This window comes from Thalassophryne amazonica, chromosome 1 (assembly GCF_902500255.1).
Source record: "Thalassophryne amazonica chromosome 1, fThaAma1.1, whole genome shotgun sequence".
NCBI lineage: Eukaryota > Metazoa > Chordata > Actinopteri > Batrachoidiformes > Batrachoididae > Thalassophryne > Thalassophryne amazonica.
Genome location: NC_047103.1, coordinates 109619013 through 109643568, shown reverse-complemented (window position 1 = coordinate 109643568; position 24556 = coordinate 109619013). Strand labels below are relative to the sequence as shown.

General features: G+C 39.8%; 1 long non-coding RNA gene across 1 annotated transcript; it reads right to left on the bottom strand.

The window, feature by feature from the left end:
• Positions 1–889: 889 nt before the first annotated feature.
• On the bottom strand, positions 890–23788 carry LOC117520123. Its single transcript, XR_004563537.1, has 2 exons — positions 23634–23788; positions 890–1329 (listed from the first exon to the last, which is right to left on the bottom strand). It is a non-coding gene; the product is annotated as an uncharacterized LOC117520123 (long non-coding RNA).
• Between the last annotated feature and the right edge of the window lie 768 nt (positions 23789–24556).

The following is a 24556-nucleotide window of genomic DNA, read 5'->3' as shown; positions in this document are numbered from 1 at the left end:
GCAAGAACGTTGCCAACCAACATACCTAGAACGTTCTCAGGAGGTTGCAACACAACATTGCTGCAACATTGTTGCAAGTCCCCCAACACGAAGAAACATTGTGAACACTGCATGAGTCTGTAAATTGCAAGTTTATTACTTTAGAAGTATTATTACAATAGCAATGCATTTAGCCATGGACAAGTTCTCAGTAAATGGATTGGTTCTCATCTGCGCTCCAGTATTATTAGTATTATTATCAGGCCCAGATCCAGACCGGTTTGGACCGATGCAATTGCGTCGGTCAGATTTTTTTACACATTGTTCATCATCGGTAAAAAAAAATCTCAAATAATCCCGAATAGTGCTGAATGTGTCCCCACAGTGAACACAGCTTTTGATTTGATCCCACAATGCACCACGCAGGTGGATCAAAACAAACATAGCGTCAGTCCAGTCCAGTCAATGATCATGGCATCCAGGACTTTCCGATAATAAAAGAAATTAAATCATTGTTGACACACAGAACTTTCTTCATATTTTAAATACACTGTAAACTGGTAGTTATATTGGTAGTTATATTTTTCTATTAGAAATATTACTATTACTATTACTTATTATTAATATTACTATATTATTATAATATAACTATTACTATTAGAAATAAATTCTATAAAATTCCAAAAACTACACTGTAAATTTGTAGATCTATTTTTTTCTTCTGGAGCGAATAAATGTTAAAAATAAATTCAATAAGATTCTAAAAACTACACTGTAAATTTGCAGATCTACTTTTCTTCTGGAGCAAGTAAAAAATTCTGCAAAATTCTAAAAACTTGATTATTTTTAAATTAGAGGGAAGTTCCACAGCCATGTGATACACAAATAAAATAAAATATGACTAAAAGAATGAAGATTGAATAATAAGACGATTTTTATTTTATCACTGGGCAAAAATGCATCTGTCAGATTTTCACTCTGGATCCAGCCCTGAACATGTCAACTTGTGTACACGCCTTTGGTCATAACTTCAGTACTATCCAAAGGTTACAAGAGCTATATGATAAATGTATTGTGCACGCCAATGCCGACAGAAGCGAAACCAACATGTCTCCCCCGTACCTACATAAGTTCTCAGTATAAAATGGATCACTTCTCATCTGACCCATGACTAATCGTGGCATCATCACTCATGGCACCGCTGTCCATGGCATCATGATTCACCACACTGTGGTCCATGGCGTCGGCAACCACATCTTCGGCATCCACATCGTCGCCCATGGCTTCATCCACCCCGGCATCTGAGTCAGTATTAATAGCAGTACCAACTCTTTCGTCGTCCTTCTTTGCCTAAAAAAACAAAGAAAATTGTTCATAAAAATACAATACAATAACTTCTATAGTGCCAGTCCCCTCAGCACAGCAAAGTTCAAGGGCGCTCAACCAGTCCATGTATCAATATGCAAAATCCTTAACTGAATATTTCAATTTTTACAATTCATATTTTAATTTGTCGGACGATACTATTCAAGGTTTCAATCCTATCTTTCGAATAGAAAGCAGCGTGTTGTTGTGGATGGTGCCACATCCTCTTATCTCCCTAGTTATGTTGGTCTTCCACAAGGCTCAATATTAGCCTCTCTATTATTCTGTATATAAATGATCTCCCCGATGTGTGCTCTGAACTAAATATGCAAATGTATGCAGATGACGCAGTAATCTTTACCCAGGGAAAGAGTGACAAAATATCTATAGACCTCACAAATGCCCTATATAAAATACACAAATGGCTACATAAAAATCGTCTTCTGCTGAACACCAAAAAACTGTATGCATGATGTTCACCAAAAGACCAATTAAGCTAGCCAGATCCCATGTTTTCTTGGAAGGGGAAGAACTGGTGCTTGTGAACCAATTCAAATATCTCAGAGTGATATTAGACCCAAATTCTACAATCGAAAAACACATCAAAAAGGTAAATAACACTGTAAAGTTCAATATATCTCATTTTAAACAGATAAGACCGTTTATTATGATAGATGCGGCCAAATCTTACTTACACTGCATGATCTTGTCACATATAGAGTATTGCATTACAACATGGTCCTTTGCAGGAACAACTGTATTGAAATCAGTTGAACAATTGTACAAAAAAGCCGTAAAAATATTGGACAAAAAAAACACAGATTTGTCATCATTGTCCAATCTTAGAAAAATATAAACTTTTAAGTTTTGAGACTTTCATGCTATTTAACGTGTTGTGCTGTGTACAGGTCCCTACACAATTTGGCTCCACCTCCTCTGAGGAACTATATTAACAGGATAAGGAAAATGAAATTAACACCAGATCCTCCGCTAGGGGTGATTGCGAGATCAAATTTAGAAAAACTGCCTTTGCTGAAACTGTACTCTATTGGGGCAGTAGCACATGGAATACTCTGCCAATGACAATCAGGTTCAGCCCCACATTTGCTTTATTCAAGACACACCTTAAACTTGACCGTCTTGACTTGAACAGATAACGCCTCCTTTACATCTGGGTTATCTTAAAATATGACATTATATTGTAAATTATCAATGTTTTTATGCTTGTGTTTCATATTTTATGTCTGAGGACTACGGATGAAAATTAGCATTATGCTAAATCTGGCATATTTGGGTTAAATTGTGTGCCCTATATATATATATATATATATATATATATATATATATAATTATTATTATTATTTTTTTTTTTTTTTTTTAGATGAGGGCTTGTCTGTAATTGCAATCATTGATGAAATCTGTAATTTATTTTGTATATGTGTGACAGTTGGAGCGGTTGTGGGACTGTATGTGTGGTATTGTTTGACTGAGTATTCCTTAGTAATGATAAAAGAATGAGACTGTGAGTGACTGAAGCACGGACAGCTTGATATCCCATTTTATCAGGGGATAAAAGTGAAGCCGTTGTCTGCAAAGTAGGTCATTTTAAGTCCATACGCACCACACTCACATATTCCCGACAAGTCTGCAAAGAGGGGGATTCCAAGGAAGGTCCGCCCCACGGGGTAGAAGCTTGACCTGAACTTTGCAGAGTGAAGGGGAATAGGTGACCAACATGGGAAACACATGCACAGAAAATAAGCCCCTATTTCAGGGCGATGAAAAATACATGCACAAACGCAATCCGGAAAATCTGAAGTACATAACTAGATGGAAAAAGAAATATGGCTTTTCAGGTAAATTGGTTATGCCAGATTGTGAAGGTTTGGTGTTAAAGCTTACAGCAGCAGCAGCAAATAAAAAGGGTAACAGGAAAGTAAGAAAAGAAGGAGAGAGAGAGTGTGCAAAAGTATGGCTCAGTGAAGCACGGATGAGAGTAGAGGCCATAAAGAGGAAAAAAGACGAGAAAGGAAAGTCAGAGAGGAAAGTAATGTTTGTAAAACCTGAAGATAATGAGACGGCCGTGAGAGGCCGTGATGTAAATCCACCCCTGCAGCCACAAAATCAGGCTGCAGTAAGACAAGCGGCACCAACAGTGGCTCCACCACTGGTAAAGGACCCGATTTTTGACCCTAATTATCCCCAGGGGAGTTCTGAAGGTCCGTCATATGACCCAATAAGCTCACTGTATCTAAATCCATTTTTGGATAATCAGAGGGTGGAATTTTCAACTGTATTGACCCCGCCTGCGGCAACAAATTCTTTAATGCCCGAAAAATACATTTTGAGAGACAGGGCTATGATTAAGCCGCCTCTAAAATACGGTTTCAATATATCCCCAGATCACAGTTTTATCGCTCCAATGATCCAGGTCCCAAACCCAAATATAGCTCAAGGACAGCCGCCATTCCTTCATGTCTTCCGTCCATGGACACCAGAAGAGGCAGCAAAGGCTGTGTCTGGCCTGCCAGACCCACAAGCTGATGTGGAAGAATGGGTAAAAGGAAAAGAAGATAAAAGCATATAGGTTGAATGGCTGGGAAGTAGGACAGGCCGTACAATTGGCTCTGGGACGAAACTGGGTCCACGTGAGAGGGACATTTACAGGACGTGCTGCAGACGGCACGGTCCTGCCATACGGGAATGAGGAAGATCCGGCAGCGGCGTTACAGGCTCAAATAACCGATCTAATGACCAGAGTTAAAAACAAGTTTAAACAGAAAGCGGACTATGGTAAAATAAATGCGTGTAAACAAAAGGCAGATGAGGATGTGGATGATTATAATCAGCGTTTAGGGACAGTTTTCTGTGCAAACAGCGGTATACCGCATAGTGATGATCAAGCGGGAGCATATCAAAATCAGCTGAAGCCCTCCTGAATGGTTTGAAGCCAGAAATTAGTGCATGGATCAGAAAGCACAATGTGACCACTGACTCAGATGATAGATTAAGTCCTGGAAATATGTACTTCTCTGTCATAGACATCAAAAATGCATTTTTCTCAGTACCTGTTCATCCAGACTCTCAATTTTGGTTTGCGTTTACATTTAAAGGGAAAAGATATACATATACAAGACTCCCTCATGTTTTGCTGACAGTCCGACCATTTTTACACAAGCAATAAATTATTGCTTATTTTCATTTACTCCACCAGAAGATTCACAAATCATGGTGTATGTAGATGACATTTTGGTGGCAGGAAAGACAAAAGACAGCTGTACAAAATGTACTATGATGCTTTTGCAACATTTGGCAGAAACAGGAAGTAAAACTAAAAAGCAAAAGTTGCAGTTTGTGCAACCACAAGTGACCTATTTAGGGCATGTCCTATCAGCTGAGGGGAAACGAATACAAGACGATCGAAAGCACGCTATTCTCAAAGTTCCTAAACCGTCAACAAACAAGGAAATGACAACTTTTTTAGGTATCTGTAATTATTGCAGAGCCTGGATTCCATGTTATGCAGAGAAGGTGCAGAAATTGCAGGATTTAATACATTCTATACCAATGGCTCTGACTGACAAAATACAGTGGAATAAAGAAGCTGAAGAACAGTTTACAGCTCTTAAACAAGAACTTGTGAGTTCCACAGTATTATCTCTGCCCAATTATGCCAAGCCATTCACTCTCATGGTGGACACAAAACAGGGATTCATGTGTGCAGTCTTGCTACAACAACATGGTAATAAAAATAAACCAGTTGGCTACATTCTTATCACCTACTAGACAGATAGCATATACAGCAATGCTATTGTCTCAGCCACATATTACCATTGAAAGATGCAACACCTTGAATCCCGCCACGCTCCTATCTACTGAGATAGACGGTGAACCGCACAATTGTTTGGCAGACACACAGAAACAACAATTACCTCGACCAGACTTAACAGACGAACCATTTACAGATGGACTACATTACTTTGTGGATGGCTCATGTTTCAAAGATCAGAAAGGACAGACATTAACAGGCTATGCTGTTGTTCAATTACCAAATACTGTTATTGAAGCAAAACAGATCGATCATTTTAAATCAGCCCAAGCTGCAGAACTCATTGCATTAACCAGAGCTTGTATCTTGGCTAAAGGACAGAAACTGACAGTCTATACAGATAGTCAATATGCATTTTCAACAATTTGGTTCTTTGCAAAACAATGGCAACAAAGAGGTATGATAACCTCTACAGGGAAACCAGTGGTGCTCCAGGTGCACATGCAGGCTTACTCACAAATTTGCTAGAAGCAGTGACATTACCATCACACCTGGCATTATGTAAATGTGCAGCCCACACCAGAGATACAGATTTTGTCTCCAGAGGAAACTGCCTGGCAGACAAAATAGCGAAAGAAGCAGCAGCTGGTCGATATGGTACTTCTTCTATTTACACAGCTCAGACAGACAATGAACCATTAATAGATTCTGACCTTTTATTGGATATGTAAAAACAGGCACCAGCGCAGGAACGACATTTGTGGTTGAAAAATGGGGCAACCCCAAACCCCAAAGGACTTTATTGTGTACATAACAAACCCATCCTACCCAAAAGCTTATTCAAAGCAGCCGCAATTGCGACGCATGGGTTAACGCATGTGTCAACAGGGGGGATGGTATATATGGTAGATCAATACTTTACTACCTATGGATTTAATTTATACTCAAAAAAGTTTTGTAAAGCCTGTGTTACCTGATTGAAACACAACCCACAGGGAAATATAAGACCCCGGAGAGGGCAATTCCCAAAACCACAGTATCCTTTTCAAATTGTTCATATGGACTTTATTGAACTAAATCGATGTGGACCTTATCAATACTGTCTAGTATTAATTGATGCCTTTTCAAAATGGGTAGAAATTGTTCCATCACAAAAAGCAGATGCTTTAACAGTAGCAAAAGCATTGTGTAAGACAATTATTCCATATTATGGAATACCAGAGACATTGTACAGTGATAATGGAACACATTTTGTAAATGAAGTTGTACAAAGAGTAGCAGAACACATGAAAATTAAGTTAAAACATCATTGTGCTTACCACCCACAAAGTGCAGGATTAGTGGAAAGGACAAATGGCACAATAAAAATAAGACTAAGGAAATGTATGGAAGAGACAAAACAAACCTGGATTGAATGTTTGGACCTAGTAAAATTGTATATGAGAAACCATCAGGTTTAACACCATTTGAGATACTTTATGGATGACCATATCGTCTACCAATTTTTGACATGGATACTAAAACAGCAGATGAGGAACAAACATTAGCAGATTTTATGAAAAAGACATTAACACAGAAAGAGATAACTCAAACACATTTACTGCCGAATAATTTTGATCTTCCACAGGACGGCCTTCCAGTAGTCCAGCCAGGAGACTGGGTGTTCATCAGAGTGATTAAGAGGAAGAACTGGTCCAGTCCTCGTTGGGAAGGTCCATACCAAGTGCTGTTAACGACACCAACTGCAGTAAAGATAGCGGAGAGATCAACATGGATACATCTAAGTCACTGTAAGATACAGCGTGTGTTGGCTGCCTCCACAGTGTAAGGGGAAGTCTGGCTACAAAGGGAGTCTATTTAATTAGCAATAGATTGTCTCAACACCAGTGAAGCAGGGAGATCCTTGCACTATTAGGTGAGGTTGGTTAACAACACTGTATCCTAGCAATCATGACTGAACTACAGCAGATCCCGGAGCAGCGTGCTCAGCGCCGCCGCTGCTGGACTGTTGGTAGGGCAGCCGGTTGCGTTGTGATCTTAGTGTGTTTCGTGCTCCTCGGATTCCTGGCCTGGTGGTTGACCCAAGTATTGCAGCTCACTGTGGACCGAGCCAGAGAACAACGCAAGCAACGTCAGAAGAGGTTTATTCATAATGTGAATGAGACAGATGGACACCCTCATATATACCATACTAATTTGTTGTACAGAGATGTTCTTTATTGGCTATGGAATTACGTTACTAATTGTTATGTTTGTTCGCAAATGCCTATATCCTCAACACACCCAGCTCTGACGGCTAAACCGTACCCTGCTAGGGTGACAGAATGTCTTATCATACGGATGCATAATCAAACTGTATTTCGGGGGCAACAGTTCTCAGCAAATCTGACAAGACGTAACACCACTTGCCTCAGTGCAACCACTTATATGATAGGGATTTCAACAGAAGACGTGTAAGCATGCCCAAGTGCTGCTCCATTGACTAGACTGAAGGGAAACGCAAAAATATCATCACGTTAAATTGTCATCACAACGGCCATTCCCGATTTGCTTTTACGGAACAGGGAACAAAACTGTAGGTAAAATTAAGAAACGTCTGTGTACCCAAACGTATGTTTTATCAAATAATTTAAGCCTAACCAAAACATATTATGTGGATGGTACTTATCTTCATCACATTGGACGGGGATGTAATTATACAGGCTCCTGTCCATGGGGAACGGATGAATCATGTGCTTATGTTAGTAAGTTTTTGCTACCACCTGTAAATGGTACTCCGGTGTATGATGACATCTATTGGCTTTGTGGTTCCAGACTGTACATGAGTCTCCCACCAAATTGGGGTGGTGTGTGTGCACCTACCCAGGTGACTGACCATACATATGTGGTAGTGCCAAGGACCTCCACAAAGAAGAATGGCAGCACCAGACGGAGGAGATCGATATACCCAGATGTGTTACCACATGATCACATGTGGGGCTCGGATTTACCAAAGGACCAAAAATTGTGGTCTGTAGGAGATAAAATAGCACATTCATTGTTCCCCTGGATAGGAGTGGTAAAAAATTCATTAATGATTGAAACTCTGAATTATCGATTGGGTCTGTTCATGAATGTAACTGAGAAAATAGTAGCAGCTCAAAACACTGAAATAGATGCTTTACGTACCATGGTGATGCAAAATCGCATGGTTTTAGACTTGCTTACTGGTTCACAGGGAGGAGTTTGTGTTCTGCTGAACACAACATGCTGTACTTTCATCCCAGACTCCATTCATTCAGTGGATGTGCAGGACGCATTGGAAGAGCTGAATAAACTTCGTGATGCAATGCATAAAGACACCCTAACCGTGAACCGGTGGAATCCCTGGTCCTGGTTGACTTCAGGACCATGGTGGCAGTTACTATTGAAAATGGTGACACCAGTTATTATAGTCCTAATTCTGATTGGACTTTGCATGTGTTGTGTGATCCCTTGTATCAAAACAATGGTTGGCAAAATGGTGTCAAATACATTTGTACAGTGTAATCTGGCTTTCCAACAAACTATGCCAAAATATCAAACATTGAAACAGTCAGACCTTAGTGGAGAAAACTATAATGACTGTGTTGAGAATTATGATGATATTGTAAAGCTCACAACTCCAGTTCAAGCTTGAACTGTTGACGTGATGAGTTAACACACTCTTAGCCTATGAAGCTTTAGCTGAAAATGTAATAAGACAAGTGGTTAAAGTGGACAAATTTTCTATTGAAGTGTGTTTTGGACATGACAAACTTATGTAAATAAACGATAAACAGGGAGGATTATGTCAAGGATTTTATATAGCTCATGCTCTTATTATCATTTATTTTCTTTAGTTTATGCTTATATTATTATTATTTATTTTCTTATAGTTTATGCTTATTATTTTTCCTCTTTGTGAGAAGAGGAGGTTTTAGAAAGAAAGACTTTTTGTCTGCATTCTTCATGAGTGAGCAAACTATTTTTCATTTTGCCTTATCCTGCTTTGACGAGCCACAAGGCTCATGTTGCAGGAATGGAAGGTTTCAGCCGTTACCTCGCTTTGCTATCACCTTCTTGCAGACATGACTCATGTGTAACCTCTCCCGACTGTCCTTGTTTGTTTTTTCTCATGTTGAACTAAATAAAAGGCTGGGCCAGAGGAGGGGATTTTAGGAGAGCTTTGTAGCTGAGCACTTACAAGCTGCTTCATTGTTCTCCTCCTCTGCGCAGAGCAAAAAATATATACATTTGTCTCTCTCTGACTGGTTTCTTTTCAGTGTTTGTGCCTCTCATTTGTTTAAAAACAGGGTGCAAACCCAACAGACTACAACTCTGCTTCCTGGTCCCAACCCTGGATAGTCACGGTTTGGAGGATTTAAGAAAATTGGCCAGATTTCTAGAAATGAGAGCTGCTCCATCCAAAGTGGGATGGATGCCGTCTCTCCTAACAAGACCAGGTTTTCCCCAGAAGCTTTGCCAATTATCTATGAAGCCCACCTCATTTTTTGGACACCACTCAGACAGCCAGCAATTCAAGGAGAACATGCGGCTAAACATGTCACTCCCGGTTCTTTCTCTTTTTGCTCTGTATGCACCACTCTGCATTTAATCATTAGTAATTGATCTCTGCTCCCCTCCACAGCATGTCTTTTTCCTGGTTCTCTCCCTCAGCCCCAACCAGTCCCAGCAGAAGACTGCCCCTCCCTGAGCCTGGTTCTGCTGGAGGTTTCTTCCTGTTAAAAGGGAGTTTTTCCTTCCCACTGTCGCCAAGTGCTTGCTCACAGGGGGTCGTTTTGACCATTGGGGTTTTTACATAATTATTGTATGGCCTTGCCTTACAATATAAAGCGCCTTGGGGCAACTGTTTGTTGTGATTTGGCGCTATATAAATAAAATTGATTGATTGATTGATTGATTGATTGATTGATTGATTGATTGATTGATTGATTGATTGATTGAATTAACGAAAAAATAATCTTCCTCCCAGTCTGGATAAAAATGATAAGTTTTTGATCTTTTTGCCTCCACCATTGTACGCTCGCCTTGCTCTCCACTGTAGCTCCTCTCGACCTCTTGACCCTGCGCATGCGCAGACAGAATGAACCGTGGGAGTCCCCCCACCCCCCCACCCTCATGCAATCGACTGGAAACCAGCCCGCGATCGACCGGTCGACTAAACTATAGTCATCGGGATGGTGTGTATACAGTAGGCCTACTAAAGTATAGATCCCTGAGAATGAAAACTTTCGGAAAATTGAATAAATTATAATATATGTGTTAAGAAAGGAAAATACAGGAATCACTTTATTTAAATTTACAACAATACCAATTCACCAGCCTTATCAATCAATTATAGTAGTAGTAGTTAATAGAACGTCCACTCAACATGCACACAACGTTCCAAAGAAACGTCCAAAAACTGTAACAAGTAAACGTTCCTGATGGAAGTTGCCAGGAGGTGGACAGAACGTTCCTAATTGTGCAACGAAAATGTAACCTCTGCAGTATGTTCCGTGTTAGCTGGGGGAGTGGCAGTCATCTTAATAATCGAATATGGCAAACCAGAAAATATGAAATTTTACACGGTTTTCATCTATGAGTGCCTGAATGGTTATACATATTTGCCTAGGATTTATTTTGACAAGAGTCAATAATCCAGTGAAGTTTTGGTTCATCTCTAGTGATTTTCATTTATGTATCCACATATTGGCTATTTCAAAATTCCAAAATGGCCGAAGGTCCTTCATATACCATGTAAGTAATGTATACATCATTTAGCAGTACTTTGCAAATTCATGTAATCAGTTTTGAATGTGATAAAATTCCTTTCTTTCAGAATGTATATTTCATCTTTACAGCATTTGCCCATTATTGCTATATGCAGTGGTGGGCACAGATAACAAAAAAATTTACTTTGATAACAGATAATCAGATAACTGAAAAGTTATCTTTCATAAAGATAAACCGATAAACCACCCAAAAATGTATCGGAAGTTACAGATAACCGATAAATTCCAGTATTGTTTCCGGTACACTTGCAATTACTAACAAGCTGATTTTGGGTTTTAACCCCACAATCGCTTCTGGAAGCATCAAGAAGGACGACAGACCCAAACAATGAGTCAGCACTTTTGTCTTTGAGCATCCTGCCCCCTGCTGAAAGTGCCTGTTTACTACATGGCTTCCAGCACAGAAGCAAGTTCAGAGAAGCCACGAAAATCCTTACTGCCTCCCAGCCTTTGATCAGCACCAATTCGCATACAGAGCCAACAGGTCCACAGGTGATGCCATCAACACAGCCCTCCACACAGTGTGTTAACATCTTGAACAGTCTGGAAATTATGCGAGGATGTTGTTCATGGACTTCAGTTCTGCTTTTAACACACTTGTTCCAAGCAGACTGTTGTTCAAACTGCGCAGTCTGGGCATTGGCGAGCACACCTACAGATGGATCAGAGACTTTCTCACCAACCGTTTGCAGTCAGTCAGGATGCGATCCCACAACTCCTCAGTGCTGACAGTGAGCACTGGAGCCCCTCAGGACTGTGTGCTCAGCTCCATGCTGTACAGCTGTACACTTTGTACACCCATGACTGTTCACCAACCCACAGCAGCAACATCTTTGTCAGATTTGCAGATGACATTACTGTGGTTGGGCTGATTTACAACAACAATGAGATGGCCTACAGAGAGGAGGTCCTGAACCTCACTACTTGGTGCTCCCTAAATAACCTGGCACTTAACTCCTCAAAGACAAAGGAGTTGGTGCTAGATTTTAGGCGGAAGAGGGAGGACGCCCCCTTCTCATTCAGGGAGACATCATAGAGAGGGTCAGTGACTTCAAGTTCCTGGGAACATACATTTCTCAGGACCTTACATGGGGCACCAACACCAATGCCCTTGTGAAAAAGGCACAACAGCGTCTGTACCTTTTAAAGTCACTGAGAAAGGTCAACTGTCCCAGGAACTGCTGCTGTCCTTCTATAGGTGTTCTGTAGAGAGCGTCCTCACCAACAACATCTTAGTGTGGTACAGGAGCTGCTCTCAGGCTGACAAGAAGGCTCTGGAGAGAGTCAGGAAGTCAGCACAGAGCATCATAGGAGCGCAGCTGTCCTCTCGGTCAGACTTATAACACCAGATGTCTGTGCAGGGCCAGAAGCATCAGCTTCGATGGTTCACACCCCGGGCACAGCCTGTTTTCACTGCTGTCTTCAGGAAAGAGGTACCGGTCCATCAAGACCCGCACATCCAGACTCAACAGCATGTTCTACCCAAGTGCAATATGGGTATTGAATGCACATTAGCCTACAGTCTGCACTATTTGTTGCATTTATTTTTTATAAAGGTGAATGCAATGAGTACTACAGACTTCTATTTCTATACACCTACTGGCTCCTTTGTAAATACATGTATATATTCTTATTTGTCTTTTATATTTACTTTTACACCTTTGCACTACGGGAGTTGTCTTTTAATTTCTTTCCTTCTAATGACTTTCTTTGCAAATAAAATTTTAACTATTAGAGAAAAAATTATTCATAACCATCCCAAAGACATATCTTTATGTTCGGCTGCCTTCGGTAATGCTGGTATTTGGTTAGACTCTTTCTCTCCGATTGTTCTGTCTGAGTTATTTTCATAAGTTACTTCCTCCAAACCATCAACATGTCTATTAGACCCCATTCCTACAAGGCTGCTCAAGGAAGCCCTACCATTAGTTAATGCTTCGATCTTAAATATGATCAATCTATCTTTATTAGTTGGCTATGTACCACAGGCTTTTAAGGTGGCAGTAATTAAACTATTACTTAAAAAGCCATTACTTGACCCAGCTATCTTAGCTAATTATAGTCCAATCTCCAACCTTCCTTTTCTCTCAGAAATTCTTGAAAGGGTAGTTGTAAAACAGCTAACTGATCATCTGCAGAGGAATGGTCTATTTGAAGAGTTTCAGTCAGGTTTCAGAATTCATCATAGTACAGAAACAGCATTAGTGAAGGTCACAAAAATGATCTTCTTATGGCCTCAGACAGTGGACTCATCTCTGTGCTTGTCCTGTTAGACCTCAGTGCAGCTTTTGAAACTGTTGACCATAAAATTTTATTACAGAGATTAGAGCATGCCATAGGTATTAAAGGCACTGCACTGCAGTGGTTTGAGTCATATTTATCTAATAGATTACAATTTGTTCATGTAAATGGGGAGTCTTCTTCACAGACTAAAGTTAATTATGGAGTTCCACAAGGTTCTGTGCTAGGACCAATTTTATTCACTTTATACATGCTTCCCTTAGGCAGTATTATTAGAAAGCATTGCTTAAATTTTCGTTGTTACGCAGATGATACCCAGCTTTATCTATCCATGAAGCCAGAGGACACACACCAATTAGTTAAACTGCAGGAATGTCTTTCAGACATAAAGACATGGATGACCTCTAATTTCCTGCTTTTAAACTCAGATAAAACTGAAGTTATTGTACTTGGCCCCACAAATCTTAGAAACATGGTGTCTAACCAGATCCTTACTCTGGATGGCATTACCCTGACCTCCAGTAATACTGTGAGAAATCTTGGAGTCATTTTTGATCAGGATATGTCCTTCAATGCGCATATTAAGCAAATATGTAGGACTGCTTTTTTGCATTTGCGCAATATCTCTAAAATTAGAAAGGTCTTGTCTCAGAGTGATGCTGGAAAGCTAATTCATGCATTTATTTCTTCTAGGCTGGACTACTGTAATTCATTATTATCAGGTTGTCCTAAAAGTTCCCTGAAAAGCCTTCAGTTAATTCAAAATGGTGCAGCTAGAGTGCTGACAGGGACTAGAAGGAGAGAGCATATTTCACCCATATTGGCCTCTCTTCATTGGCTCCCTGTTAATTCCAGAATATAATTTAAAATTCTTCTTCTTACTTATAAGGTTTTGAATAATCAGGTCCCATCTTATCTTAGGGACCTCTTAGTACCATATCACCCCAATAGAGCGCTTCACTCTCAGACTGCAGGGTTACTTGTAGTTCCTAGGGTTTGTAAGAGTAGAATGGGAGGCAGAGCCGTCAGCTTTCAGGCTCCTCTCCTGTGGAACCAGCTCCCAATTCGGATTAGGGAGACAGACACCCTCTCTACTTTTAAGATTAGGCTTAAAACTTTCCTTTTTGAAAAAGCTTATAGTTAGGGCTGGATCAGGTGACCCTGAACCATCCCTTAGTTATGCTGCTACAGAATTAGACTGCTGGGGGGTTTCCCATGATGCACCCAGTGTTTCTTTTTATTCACCTCTTTTTGCTCTGTATGCACCACTCTGCTTTTAATCATTGGTGATTGATCTCTGCTCTCTTCCACAGCATGTCTTTTTCCTGATTCTCTCCCCTCAGCCCCAACCAGTCCCAGCAGAAGACTGCCCCTCCCTGAGCCTGGTTCTGCTGGAGGTTTCTTCCTGTTAAAAGGGAGTTTTTCCTTCCCACTGTCGCCAAGTGCTTGCTCATAGGGGGTCGTTTTGACCATTGGGATTTTTCTGTAATTATTGTATGTCTTTTGCCTTACAATATAAAGTGCCTTGGGGCAACTGTTTGTTGTGATTTGGCGCTATATAAATAAAATTGATTTGATTTGATTTAATTTCGTTGTATCTTGTGTAACCAGAATTTAGGTAAAGTAATAATGTCATTGCCATTATGATGTGTTTATCCATTGCTTAAAGTGATATTCTATGTGTTAGTACATCCCTAAACTCCTTGCAATTGAACATTGAGAAACATTGTTCTTTTGTTGCCCCGTCCCCACTTTTTTGAAATGTGTTCCAGGCATCCATTTCAAAATGTGCAATATTTGCACAAAAACAATAACGTTTATCAGTATGAACATTAAATATCTTGTCTTTGTGGTCTATTCATTTGAATATAGGTTGAAGAGGATTTGCAAATCATTGTATTCTGTTTTTATTTATATTTTACACAGTGTCCCAACTTCATTGGAATTGGGGTTGTAATACTAATCTCTAATAATTATAACAATTCCACACACACATTATCCATTCCATTAGACATCACATGCCGATTCCACCTATATCATCACCAATCTCCAGTTCATCACCAGTCTCTGATTCCACTGTCACTCATCATCATCATCACCCTCAAGGTCATGCTCATCTCTGGTTTGGTTGTCACATACCCCTTTGTAGCACTTGCACAGGTGGGTGCAAGGCACAGCATTTTTAAAGCAACTACATCTGGCTCCACTGGTCTTGTTTCTCATTGCCATGTAGTTGGCCTTCATTAGGTGTGGCAAAAGGGCAGCTCGGTTAGGTGGTAGTATCTCTCCTCCAAGATTTTTGGACCTGAAGAGTTTCCACCACAAAGCTGGAATTGTTGTTAGGCCAGACAAGGAGTATACTTGGCATACAAATGCTTCCAAGGCTTTCACTTGAGGTGGCAGATCTTCACCATTCAGTTGTTGTGGTATTTGATCAACGTCAAGGTCCTGGAAGCATTTGATGGCTGGAAAATCACTGGGAAACTTCATGTAGGCTTCCACCCATCTTTTCTTGGTTATTGACTTGGTTACACATTTGCCTCTGCAGTCAGCTCCAGAGAAATGATGGAGGCCAGTGAGGCCCTTGCACTTATCATTTCCAATCACACCGACTTGCCTTGCTACACTGATTTCCCTTTATTTGGCAGCTTTGCCAGTCAGGAACTTTAGACCAACATTTGTTGGAAGCCTGCCATGTGCTGCCAGGTCCACTAGTAGTGTGAGAACATCCATGTCTGACAACCACACACATATTACGTTGACTTGGTCATTCAGACAGCCTAATACATGGTTGGGTATTAAAGTGTCGGCTTCTTCATGACAATGTTCAGCTTCAAATTCATGGCTCTTGATTGTAATACCATACACCACTACAAGGTTAAAGGTTGCAAAATCCTCCAGGAGACTTTCAGACAGCATGGTGGTCAAGTTTGCTTTTGTGGCTGAAGATGACAGTAGGTCCTTCATACTCTACTGATGTTTTTGCTCTCTTTGTCCTTGGTTTGTCCTTGCTCAAGGTAACTGTCAAACATCACCCGGCATTCATTGTAGCCTTGCATCAGCCTTCCTATTTGGTGAGTGAAGGCATGAATCAAGTCTGCAAGGGTCTTCATACTTGCTGTTTTCTTCAGTCCTTGTAGGACAGCCATGGCATCAATAGCCAATATGTTCATTTAAAACTGATAACATGAAGGAAATTTTGAAGAGCTGTATGCAAAGTATTGTTAAATCTTATATACATTAATTGTATGCACGTTATAAGAAGAAATGACTTTCAGCCATGTGAAAATTATATAATAGCTAATAATTTGTTAATATGTCAATGAAAATCATTAGAGATAAACCTGAACATCACTATAGGTTATTGAGTGTGGTCAAAAATTCTAGACAAATATATATCCATCACAGTACTCGTTAATTGAAAACCGTGTAAAATTTCATATTTTCTGGTGGCCATATTGGATTTTCAAGATGGCTGCCACTCCATTATCACTTCAAGATATACCGGGACATTTCTGATAATCAAAAACATAGGTTCGGACACAACATTTATGATTGAATGTAACTTACAAGGGTCATTATGTGGAACATTCAACCTGAAGGTGGCCATTTTGAAAATGGTGTCATAAAATGAGGTTTGTGGGGGAATTGAACCCTAAAATGTCAGGCTTATTTGACCCTGAAACAAGCCAAAAAAATAATAAAATCAATTTTGGCAAGAACGTTTAATTTTAGGCTCTTCTGGGCCCCCCGGATGACCCTTTCCATGTCCCAACTGTGGGCTCCAACCACCACTTGGCTGGGAACAATGGTGTCTGGAGTACAGGTGTGGTGCAAAGGAAGGAACTGACAAGAAAGGGCATCTGGTTTAGTATTTTTGGTTCCGGGTGTGTAGGTTATAGAAAAATTAAAATGTCCAAAAAACAGCGACGACCTGGCCTGGTGAGAATTGAGTCGTTTGGCAGTTTGTATGTATTCCAAGTTCTTATGATCAGTCCAAACGATAAGAAGAAGATAAACTTTATTGATCTCACAGAGGAGAAATTCACATGTTACAGCAGCTCTTAAGAAAACAGACAAGGTGGGTGCAAGTAGAGGAAAATGTTCATTGAACAGCGTGTGCAAGGATAAGCAATAATAATAATACTTGTAACAGTACAAGAATATATATATATATATATATATATATATATATATATATATATATATATATATATATACATACATACACCTACACCCATACATGCATACCTATACACATACACATATACAAGGTCTATTAGAAAAGTATCCGACCTTATTTTTTTTTTTCAAAAACCATATGGATTTGAATCATGTGTGATTGCGTCAGACAAGCTTGAACCCTCGTGTGCATGCGTTAGTTTTTTCACGCCTGTCGGTTGCGTCATTTGCCTGTGGGCAGGCTTTGAGTGAGCACTGGTCCACCCCTCCCGTCGGAATTCCTTTGTCTGACTTCTTGCTGAGAGACTGGCGCTTTGCTTGGTCAAAATTTTTTCAGAAACTGTAAGGCACATCCAAGTGGACATCATTCAAGAAATTCAGACGGTTTTCAGTGAAAATTTTAACGGCTGATGAGAGATTAAGGAGTGTTACTATTGCTTTAAGGACAACCCACGGAGCCGGACGGCGCGCCGCGCCCCGAGCCGCCGTCGTCAGCCTGTTTCGAGCTGAAAACCTCCAAATTTAAGCCTCTGTTGACCCAGGACATCGTGAGAGAACAAAGAACTTTCAGAAGAGGTCGGGATCAGCAGTTTATCCGGACATTCCACTGTTAAAGGAGATTTTGTAATGCAAGACGTGTGGACGGATTCACGTGTCACCACCCAGCCGCTCATCGCGCGGCGCCACAGCAAAACACCTCCGTTGGAAGCATTACAGGACAAGTTTGAACATGCCCAGCTGTTAAACAATTTCTCGGATACTCACACGACTGAAAGCCATCAAAAACTGCCTGAATCTTACGAATGGTTATCAACACGGAGGTGTTTTGCTGTGGCGCCGTGCCATGAGCGGCTGGGTGCGGACGCGCGAGTCCGTCCGCACGTCTTTCATTACAAAATCTCCTTTAACAGTTGAATGTCCAGATAAACTGCTGATCCCGACCTCTTCTGAAACTTCTCTGTTCTCTCACGACGTCCAGCGTCAACAGAGGCTTAAATTTGGAAGTTTTCAGCTCAAAACAGGCTGACGACGGCGGCTTGGGCTGTCCTTAAATCAAAATTAAATCAAATCAAATCAATTTTATTTCTATAGCACCAAATCACAACAAACAGTTGCCCCAAGGCGCCTTATATTGTAAGGCAAGGCCATACAATAATTACGGAAAACCCCCAACGGTCAAAATGACCCCCTGTGAGCAAGCACTTGGCGACAGTGGGAAGAAAAAACTCCCTTTTAACAGGAAGAAACCTCCAGCAGAACCAGGCTCAGGGAGGGGCAGTCTTCTGCTGGGACTGGTTGGGGCTGAGGGAGAGAACCAGGAAAAAGACATGCTGTGGAGGGGAGCAGAGATCAATCACTAATGATTAAATGCAGAGTGGTGCATACAGAGCAAAAAGAGAAAGAAACACTCAGTGCATCATGGGAACCCCCAGCAGTCTAAGTCTATAGCAGCATAACTAAGGGATGGTTCAGGGTCACCTGATCCAGCCCTAACTATAAGCTTTAGCAAAAAGGAAAGTTTTAAGCCTAATCTTAAAAGTAGAGAGGGTGCCTGTCTCCCTGATCTGAATTGGGAGCTGGTTCCACAGGAGAGGAGCTTGAAAGCTGAAGGCTCTGCCTCCCATTCTACTCTTACAAACCCTAGGAACTACAAGTAAGCCTGCAGTCTGAGAGCGAAGCGCTGTATTGGGGTGATATGGTACTATGAGGTCCCTAAGATAAGATGGGACCTGATTATTCAAAACCTTATAAGTAAGAAGAAGAATTTTAAATTCTATTCTAGAATTAACAGGAAGCCAATGAAAAGAGGCCAATATGGGTGAGATATGCTCTCTCCTTCTAGTCCCTGTCAGTACTCTAGCTGCAGCATTTTGAATTAACTGAAGGCTTTTCAGGGAACTTTTAGGACAACCTGATAATAATGAATTACAATAGTCCAGCCTAGAGGAAATAAATGCATGAAGTTTTTCAGCATCACTCTGAGACAAGACCTTTCTAATTTTAGAGATATTGCGCAAATGCAAAAAAGCAGTCCTACATATTTGTTTAATATGCGCATTGAATGACATATCCTGATCAAAAATGAGTCCAAGATTTCTCACAGTATTACTAGAGGTCAGGGTAATGCCATCCAGAGTAAGGATCTGGTTAGACAACATGTTTCTAAGATTTGTGGGGCCAAGTACAATAACTTCAGTTTTATCTGAGTTTAAAAACAGGAAATTAGAGGTCATCCATGTCTTTATGTCTGTAAGACAATCCTGCAGTTTAGCTAATTGGTGTGTATCCTCTGGCTTCATGGATAGATAAAGCTGGGTATCATCTGCGTAACAATGAAAATTTAAGCAATGCCGTCTAATAATACTGCCTAAGGGAAACACGTACAAAGTGAATAAAATTGGTCCTAGCACAGAACCTTGTGGAACTCCATAATTAACCTTAGTCTGTGAAGAAGATTCCCCATTTACATGAACAAATTGTAATCTATTAGATAAATATGATTCAAACCACCGCAGCGCAGTGCCTTTAATACCTACGGCATGCTCTAATCTCTGTAAAACATTTTATGGTCAACAGTATCAAAAGCAGCACTGAGGTCTAACAGAACAAGCACAGAGATGAGTCCACTGTCTGAGGCCATAAGAAGATCATTTGTAACCGTCACTAATGCTGTTTCTGTACTATGATGAATTCTAAAACCTGACTGAAACTCTTCAAATAGACCATTCCTCTGCAGATGATCAGTTAGCTGTTTTACAACTATTACTTAAAGCGATAGTAACACTCCTTAATCTCTCATCAGCCGTTAAAATTTTCACCGAAAACCGTCTGAATTTCTCGAATGGTGTCCACTTGGATGTGCCTTACAGTTTCTGAAAAAAATTTGATCAATCAAAGCGCCAGTCTCTCAGCAAGAAGTCAGACAAAGGAATTCCGACGGGAGGGGTGGACCAGTGCTCACTCAAATCCTGCCCACAGGCGAATGACGCAACCGACAGGAGTGAAAAAACTCACGCATGCGCACAAGGGTTCGAGCTTGTCTGACGCAATCACACGTGATTCAAATCCATATAGTTTTTGAAAAAAATAAAAAGGTCGGTTTCTTTCCTAATAGACCTCATACATATGCATATATATAAACATGATTGGGATTGAAAGGGAGATAGGAGCATCTTCTTTACAATATGTGAAACAGATGTAATTCCGCTCAGCGGGAGACAGATGCCAGGAGAAAATGCACAAACTAACATGCTGCAATTGACGAAAATGCGACCAAAACCCTGTGTGACATTTTGGGTACATCACAACCGGCGATTAACTAGGACAAAATAAATCTAGTCACGTAAGAATGTGGTGGAAACCTCTGCGACATCTGCTGCACCATCAAAATTATTAATACCGCAAAACCTAAAGCAGACAAACTACATTTGTAGATTTAGAAACCTACAAAGCATAACAGATGTTGTTGATAAGTCAGCCACCTCAGCTTCAACCGAGTGGGGGTGGACACTCTCTAATTAAAATTGTATTCAATTTTAAATTTACTTTTAACCAGGGTAGTCCCACTGAGACTGAGATCTTTCATGATGTCACATTTTCGTCCTGATCGAGGCTTTGATGCTATTTTTCCCCCTTTTTTTTTTTCCACCATCTGCTTCCGCTTTGAGTTATTAGTTGTTTATTTACATAATGGGTTTATTCTATGTTCTGTTTTTCTTTGCCACCTTGTTTCTTTGTAATTTTGTATACTTCAGCCATGGTTCACTTCCATTCTTGTTTGGTTCAGTCACTCTGTGTTTTCATTGTTTATCATTTAGTTATCATCTGCTTATTTTCACTGTTCACATTTCTATTATTTGTAGTACTTTAATGTCAGGTTTTGTTATCGCTTAGTCTGTTTTACTTCTAGTTCTCAGTCTGTTCCAGTTTAGTTTTGTCTTAGTGTTTTATTTCCTGTTATTCTCAGATCAGTTTTTTGCAGTTTATTTTCTGTTAGCATCTTCTTGTTTGCTTTTCAGTCCTGTCCAGGTTTTTATTACCAGTTCTTGTTTCTTTGTATAGTCATTAGTTGTCATGTCAGTAATTCTTTTCTTGCTCACTTACACCTCACTTACACCTGTCTGTCTCATCCTGTCTTCGTCTGCCCTGTGTCTGCACTCATCTCAGTTCTCAAGTATTTATGCCCAGCTTCATTGTTATCACAGATTTCCTCTGATCATCACACTCTCATGTCCTGCACCTGCACTTCTTCATCTCTGTTGGCCACACCCTGTTTTGTCTGTCAGTTCCTTGTCCACTTGTCACTGCCTTTTCTTCAGTGGTGGGCACCGATAACCAAAAAATTAACTTTGATAACAGATAATCAGATAACTGAAAAGTTATCTTTGATAAAGTTAAAATGATAAACCACTCAAAAATGTATCAGAAGTTACAGATAACTGATAAATTCCAGTATTGTCTCCAGTACACTTGCAACTACTAACAAGCTGATTTTGAGTTTAACACCACGATAGTTTCTGAAAGCACTACAGAACCAAACAATGAGTCAGCATTTCTGTCTTTCAACATCCTGTCCCCTGCTGGAAGCTCCAGTTTATTACATGGCTTTCAGCACAGTAGCAACTGTGAGAAAGCCCAAAGCTCAACTCTCTTCCCAATCACAGCACTGCCGTCAGGCAGAGGTCTTGGAAAATAAAGCAATGCTGAGTTATGGTTTGGTGTAAAAAAAAAAAAGAATACTGATAGAATAACTCCATTAATGTCAATTCTGTCATTTGTGCAAAGTTAAGATATAATGTTAATATTTAATGTTTAATTTAATGTTGAATAATGCACTAATTCTGAAGTTTTGTAACAAACACAGACAGATGGAATTCTGGGTAAAATGTGCCTCCGCTACACTGATTGGTTGATTCATTCTATGTAAACCAACACGTTAATGTGAGGTATGTCGTGTGTTGGTGTTTACAGATAAATGTGCTTTTGTAAAATATGCCAAAAAAGGCATTTTCCAAAAAAAAAAAAAGCCAAGTTGTAATTAGATAACTATCTGATATAACCGGCGTCAAAATAAATAGAACACTGCCATGATCTACTGGTGCCAGTGCGGGTTTTGGCCATTTTCAGTTGATTTTTCATTGGTGCAAGAATTTTTTGGATTGCACCGAGTTTCAGGTTAATCGTGCATCCTGCATCGTTTAGTATACATGGAGTAACGAGCTACATTTAACATCTCACGACCACCTCTCGCACTGTGCCTGTGCAAACACCGCAGACCTGTCTTGTAATGTTTTTTTGTTTGTTTTTTTTATTTTTAACTTTGATGTCTCCCATCGACAGTTTTTGTAAAAAAAAAAAGGCTTCTGTTTACGTTTTGCTTCCGTCTGACTTGTGGTTTTTGAACGTACAATGTGTGTGAGAACATAAATCATGCGCTCTGAACTTCTGTGGTATGGAACCGAGTACAGTGATTGAGAATGTCAGCCCAGCTTGTTTGAATACTGCCATGAACACTACTGGCCAGTAGATGGCAGTAGAGACTTGCCAAAACAAAATTCCAGATAATCTGTGTCTGTTGCTACTCTGCTACCTTTAAGATGCGTGGAATTTAATAAAGGCAAACACAATAATGTCTATAAACACACAGAATATATTCACAAGAGTTTTAGGCACTAGACTTTAATGCTGTTATTTGTGGAGCCTGATCAGAGTGTCTCAAATGCATTTTTCATGTCGTGAACATACTGAGATTATCTTATACCCATAATGCACCTGGACAGCATGTTCACACTAAAACCTTAAAAATTTGCGCATTACTTTAAAACTAAAACATATATCTGATATTTTCACTTAATACAACTTCAGACATGACGTTAATTTAAAACCATAAGTTAAAATGTATGCCTCTGGATGACTTGGGTGATACTGTCGTCATATCAGTATGGGGTTAAAAGAAATTAGGGTTTTTTTTGTGACCAGTTCTCCTTTGCCTCAGAGGATAGAGCGGTTCCTTCTAGAAGCAGCTCTCCTCTTTTTGCAGAGGGTAGAACTACACATCTGCTACAAAACATTTAACAGGTAGGTGCTCAAGTGATTTCAAATTTTATAAGAGTTTCAGCTTTGGTTACCATGTTATCGGTCTAAAAATTATTGGATAAAAATTTATCGGAAGATAATTAGTCCGATAACGGTTTTCAAAGTTATCTGAAAAGATAATCCAATAATGAAAACATTATATTCGATAATTATCGGTTATCGGATTATCAGAACTTATTGCTTGTTTGTTGATGTTCATCACTTACCAGCACTTTGTCTCTGTCCTATTTATGCCAAGCCGTGTTTTGACTCTGATCTGTGTTCCGGATCCTGCTGTTTGCCTCAGCTCTGAAAACACAGTTTGCTCGTGTACTGACCCTGCTTGTTTTTGTCCACGTCCTCTGTCTCGCCCCCTTCCTGGTACTTTTGCTCCATGGACTGCCTTCCTGTTTACCGAACCCCTGCCTGTAATAAAGACCTGTATTTTTACTCATACGGCCTTGTTTGAGAGCCTGCATTTGTGTCCAGCCTCTGCCTGTGCCTCGCCTCCACTCAGCCTTGACACATGAGGCCTGGAATGAGAGCAAAAACAATAACCTTACTTATTCAAATAATTATAGTAATAAAATTTGTGATAGCAAATTGATAAAATAAAGAAATTAATAAAATAAATGACACCAGGCCAAAGTTGATAATAAATGGTGTGTTGATAAACCATGAATAACAAAGGGGCTACAGAATGCAGGTAAAAATAATAATAAAAAAAAAAAATCTATTGCATAAGCAATTTTTAAATTTAGAACTAAGGATGCTGAAAGAAAATATAATATGTATAAAAATAATTTAGCCAGCATTATGAGATCTTGCAAGAAGCAGTATTACAGTAAATTATTAGAAAAAATAATAAAACTAATATTAAATGCACCTGGAAGCTTTTAAATGAAATCAACAAAAAGAAAAAAAGTTGTTGGCGACTTATTTTTACACAACTACTGGCACAGTCATTAAGGAAAAACAAACCGATAGCAGATCATTTCAGTGAGTACTTTGTTAATGTGGGTAAAAATTAGCCCATTCAATTGCATCCCCTGAAACCTTTTCTGAGAATGATAACAATGCAAGAAATATAATTTTGTACTCAATGGTTATTAACGAAACTGATGAAAAAGAAATAATTGACCTTACTTGT